Source organism: Sciurus vulgaris (assembly GCF_902686455.1).
Source record: "Sciurus vulgaris genome assembly, chromosome: 9".
Lineage (NCBI taxonomy): Eukaryota > Metazoa > Chordata > Mammalia > Rodentia > Sciuridae > Sciurus > Sciurus vulgaris.
The window spans coordinates 74352625-74358624 of record NC_136469.1 but is presented as its reverse complement, the minus strand read 5'-3'; the positions used below and the strand labels follow the sequence as shown (position 1 = coordinate 74358624).

General features: G+C 34.6%; 1 protein-coding gene across 1 annotated transcript in view; it reads right to left on the bottom strand.

Annotated features, from left to right (window-relative positions):
• Positions 1-4056: 4056 nt before the first annotated feature.
• Positions 4057-6000, bottom strand: part of LOC306669812 (uncharacterized protein) — a gene marked incomplete at its 5' end in the record, with an annotated part of 303631 nt that continues 301687 nt past the window's right edge. Inside the window, one exon of the mRNA XM_079153966.1 lies at positions 4057-4184. The remainder of the gene's footprint in view (positions 4185-6000) is intronic.

Here is a 6000-nt window from a genome sequence, read left to right as displayed (position 1 = left end):
AACTCCTTACCTTTGTCTAAAAGATCTTTCATGATGTCTCCCACATCCCTCTTCATTTACTTCTCTGTCACTACCATTTACCACTGGCATGGTAAGTGGTATCTAGTGCCTCCAAACAAGTATGCTCACTCAAGTTCCGTCTTTTGAAAAATGTTCCCACCATGCAATGATCCCTTTTTTCCTTCAGCTAGCTAACCTCTTACTGCACTTAACATTCAACTAAAATATCACTTCCTCTGGGAAGCCTTCTTTGACTAATTCTCACCACACCCATGCTAGATTTTCCTCTACTGTACTTCCTGTGTTTACCTATGTAACAATCCTGGGTAAGTACTGTAGACTTTGTATCTACCTCACTAATAGCACATTTTATTATATGCATGACATTCTTTAGACTGAAAACTCTATTAAAGCAGAGACTTTCATCTATTCCCAAAGCTAAGCATGACAAATAAATCACAAATTAAATAAATATTTGTTCAATGAATAAAAGTTTAGCATGGAGGCAACATATGTTTTCTGCATCACTGGGAATTACATATAACTCAACATTTTAAGTTTAATCATATAATGCTGCCCTTACTTTGGGTCAAAAAAAAGTTGATTATTATATGATTTCTTCTTCCAGCAAGTACTCATTGAATATATTTTGATCAAGCATAACAATATGACTATTAAACTTTCTCACAAAATATATAGGCATACTATAAAAAATTATGTGAGATAATGTGACACAACGATACGATTGATTTCATCAGATTTCTGAAGTTAAATATTATGTATTAATTCATAGAACAGTCTGCCTATGTAAAGTTATATAAGCCACTAGGCAAATGAAAGAGAGAGAGATTGACCCAATAGTTCAAAACAGCTTCTATTGGAGTCTTACAAGCACCACTGTCATAGTCTATTTCTCAAAGATGTTATTTGACAGATTATAACTCATTCATCTCTGCTTGAGTGTATTGATTATTGACTTTGGTGACTAGGAAGCATCAAGAATTTGATTTAAAAAGGTATCCTGCCTGTGTGTGCTAATATTTTTTATAAAATAATAAGCTTTTTAAAAATTATTCCAAGTAGGCAGAGCAACCAAATCTATTTTTTATATTCTTTTTCTTAGGCAAGAGGATTTGTAATCTAAAATGTTCATAAATTGTACCTTATAAAACGGTGATGTGATTTCTTTTCCTTTTTTTCTGAAGATTTAAATGGTGAGGGATGTTTCTGAATGGAATTGAGCATTACAATTTATCTCAGAACCAACTTTTCTACAAAAGGGGTTTGTTTAATTGTTAAAAAATACTATTATGCTGCAAATAAGATAAGCCAATTTAAAATAATGTTCTTCAACTGTTACCCTGTCATATGAAATTGTAAATTGTGGACCTCTTACATAAGCTGGTATGGTCCATGGTGGTAGTGTCATGGGGTCAAGATTTTGTACTACTGTATGTGGTATTAGTAGTACCACACCATCAATTCAACATTCTGTCCTGTTGATTATTTTTTTATGGTGCACAATCTTGATTCAAATTTTCACCTGTTTCTACATACTCATTTGTATGTTTCTGTGTTTTTGTATATATAGTTCTATGCAATTTTATCTCATATGTAAATTTATATATCATCAAACTTTATATTTCATGACTATTACAATTTATTTCTTTAAGACTCCATGTTGTTGGTAATACATTGAATTAGAATTGTAGTGAAGTTCAACTTCACTATCAAAGAAATCCTATTTAAAATTTAAAAATATTCTTTTTGCCTTTTAAATCAGCAAAGATTTCCAAATGATAACACCCAACTTTAGTGTACACTAAGTCTTTCCTTCATACACTGCTTCATTCCTTTTTTTTTAATTATTATTTTTTGAGACAATTTTTCTGTTTCCCAGGCTAGCCCCAAACTTGCAATCCTCCTGCCTCAGCTTATGATGGATGCTTTCAAGAATTTGTCAAATATGTCATCACTGGAATTACAAGCTTGCACCACAGCACCCAAGTCATGCACTGCCTTTAAGAGTCAAAATCAATACCACTTTTCTGAAAACACAAATATTTATCATGGATCTTTCAATGTTTTCATAATAGATCATCTAGTAACTCTCCTTCTAGAAATACAGTCTATGAACATAATCATATAATTAGACAAAAATTATGAATAAATATAATTCCTTAGTGTTATGTACTCTATTAAAAATTTTTAAGTAGCCCCAATGTTAAAAAAAATACAGGATTAGTTCAATAAGACCAATTGAACAATTATACAACAATTACAAGTGACATTTAGGGAAAACTTGTAACCTCAAAAAGAATTCACATAATAAATAAGAAGTAAAATAGTAGCTATAACTTTGACATGTACGTGTATATGTATATACATATACATAGAGAGTCGTACTTTGGTTAGTGATCTCAGGACTCAAGGAATGACATGAATTTTCTATTTTTTCATATATACCAGACTAGGAATTAAAGAAAATAACCACCCAGTAAGCATCAAGTGCAGATTAAACAACTCCAACAAAAACACATTCTAAGGGCTGAGAAAAGCAGCCAAGAAACATAGAAAACTTTAAGATAATAACTGTTGTACTCTAGTCAAATACCATCAAAAAATCTGTGCTCTAATCCCACCTGTGCCAACAAAGGCTAAATGAGAAGCTTAGACTTCCACAACCATGAGGCTCTGGGGGACCCTAGCCCCACTGCCAGGATTCTAAAAGAGAAAACCAAGACCCTGTACTTTCACCCCACTGACCAGGAATGAGTCCCTACACTGCCCCCTGGTGTGGAGTCACAGGAGGTCAACTGATGAGTCAGGATTTTCATCACTGCCCAGCAGCGTAGGTGACGCCATGGTCTCCCTGTAGTACCAGTGGGGACTACCTAGGTAGTAGTAAGAGATTGCTATCCTCCCAGACAGGCTGAACTAGCAGTATAGGCCTAGGGGGGAGCCAGAATTCACACTTCTGATCAGTCATAATAAGGAGCCCTCTCTTTAAATGTCAATAACTGCCAAGTGGAAAAACCTGGACTCTACCCCCACCCAGCAGGAAAAGGATTCTGCCTTCCTTTCTCCAAAAAACCACTGTTTCAGGAAGTCAACTAATGCAGAAGGTTTACATAAGATCCACAGTCTCTTAGCATTTAACCCTACATGCCCATATTTTGATCCAAAAATCATCTGTTACTCGAAGAAGCAGAAAGATCTCAAACTGAATGAAAAAAGATGACCAACAGATGCTGACACTGAAATGACAGATTTAACAAATGCTTGAAAGCATCTCTCACAAAACTGTTTCAGCGAGCAATAACAAATACACTTGAAACAAATAAAACTTTTAGCAAAATAATATAAAAGAGAAATGATGTGGGAATTTTAGAACTGAAAAATATAGTAATTAAAATTTTTACAACTCGGTGAATTCAACAGCAGAATGGAAATGACATAAAAATATAGCAAAACAGAAGAACAATAGAATCTGCCCAATATGAAAACTAGAAAGAAACCTATTTTTAAAGAAGTAAACACAGTCTCAGGGACATTCTGACAAAATAAAAAGAACAAACATTTATGTCATCAGAGTTTCAAAAAGAACAAAGAAATAGGCTGGACTGAAAAGTCTTTAAGAGTTAGTTTGGGGAGGACAGAAACTTTATTTTTTAATCACATACAGAAAATTTAATGATGAACCTGATAAGAAAAAATTGAAGAATAGCCATAATTTAGTTAATTCTACTGGGAAAGTAGGCAATCATTCTATAGAAAATAGATTCTACACATTTCAGATGAGATAAGAAGGTAATTTTTTAAAATATAAAAAACTGACCAAAACTGGAAGTGCAAACATATTCAATTATGAATAGATTGAGGAGTTCAAGTATATAAACTAATTATGCACAGAAAATTAACTTTTAAAAACTATTGATTTCCACTTTAGATAGCATTATTTGGAGTAGTATTTCCCTGGATCCATACCCTAAATCACATGTAATATGTAAATTGGTTATTTAGATCATAGATGTCCTGCTAAAGAACATTTTTAAATTTTCAACTTACCACTGCTTTGTATGGTTTATCATCTATAGGAAATGGGTCTAATTCAACAGCTTCTTGCATGAGTTGCCATAACCAAGATCTAAGATGGTCCTGCTGTTGGTGTTTCTCACACTAGCCTAAAATTGAAGCCAAAAGACAGGTGAGTTTGATTTTAGAATTTAAAAGGAAATTTTATCTGCACCTGAAAACCAAAAAAATAACATCAAAGACAATGAGTCATTTCCAGGTGGCAAGATGCAAGGGGAGGAAATAAAACATTTCAAGGTAGTTAACTGTTCAGAATTTGTTGCAAGACCAAAACACTGACATTATAAATAGCAGATCAGTTAGATATTTTAATATCTTAACAAAAATCTAGTTAGTAATTATTATGTGGGTTGATCATTTGGTTTTATGATTATGAACTTAGTTTTGTAACAAAAAGCATCAATTGAACCTTGCCTGAGATAGCTCCCAGGTTACACATATTTACATATTCTGCTTTTCAGATAAGATTTCCTTGGAACAACAGATTACACAGTTACCAAGAAAAGGAGGAAAATGTTGAAAACCTCTGAAGTATGTGAAACAAAGAAAGACTAGACTGAAACTTATCAGAAGCTGAAAAGACACCTGCATTTATGTTCTTTCATTATCTGATATAGCAAAAAAAAAAAAAAAAAAAAAAACAGCTATTTCAACCTTATTGCCTGTTACTCCCAACACTGTACTGGACCAGATGCTCCAGATCTGTGCCAGTTTCCAATGTTCTCCCCACTGTCAAGCCATAAGTTTTGATTTCTGGTTTGGAAAGTATGGTCGCCATACCCAACATAAACTTTGCCCCGAATAAGAGTCTCTTTCCTTGCCAGGTACTTGTAACTACTCCTAGGAATACTTCCCACACAACCACCCTCTCATCCATCCCCAATGTTCTAATGTGGCCCCCACTGTCACCTACCACCATTCAGAGGAGGTGAATTTCTTTTTCATCTAAATTCTTATTGCACTTATTGTTAACCCACTTACAGGGTCCTTTAATCATAATCCTCATCTTCCCAAACGTCTATAAGCTCCAAATGATGGAAACTTTCTGTCATAGTTTCCCAATTCCTTCCACCCATAGCACTTAGTAGAAATGCTGTACATGGAAGATATTCATGTAATAAATATTTACTATGTCCCTACTAGATGCCAAAGTCAGTCCCTGACAGAGATTATACCACAGTAGAAAATACAGATAATACAGGAAGAGGCCATTGCTGTATTGTGCAATAAGTGCTATGAGAGAAGTCTCTCCTACAGACACTCAATGAACATTGCCAAATAAGCAGACCTAGTTTAAAGTGGTTTAAAATCTTATTTCCAATGTACAAGATGAAGACATTTACTATAAGAAACTCACTGTTGGGAAACACATCAGGTTAACATTCACAAACCCGGAGTTAGTTTTATTTCTATGAGGTAAAGCCACTAAGATGAATTTCTAGTATTTTCAGTCACTGCTGTTTTGGGCTTTTTTTTCTCCTATAGTCAAGAAGAAGAAGAAGAAGGAGGAGGAGGAGGAGGAGGAAGAAGAGGAGGAGGATGAGGAGGAGGAGGAGAGGAAGAAGAAGAAGAAGAAGAAGAAGAAGAAGAAGAAGGAGAAGAAGAAGAAAACAAGAAGGAGAAGGCAGAGGAGGAGGAGAGAGGAGAAAGAGGAGAGGGAGAATAAAAAAAAAAAAAAAAAAGAAAGAAATTCCATGCATTACTGTGTAGGCTACTCTGCAAATGCCTGGTGGCCCCACAGGGGAGCTTGGCCTTAACCCTGCACACTGAACAGGGCTTTAATTTTTTAAAGCAGCTATAGTTAGGAATGCTTCCAAAGGAGGCTTCAGTCATTTCTTTTTCCACTCAAAACTTAGATTTCCATTCCTACAAGTATTATTTCTGTAAATCTATGGGTTTTCCACC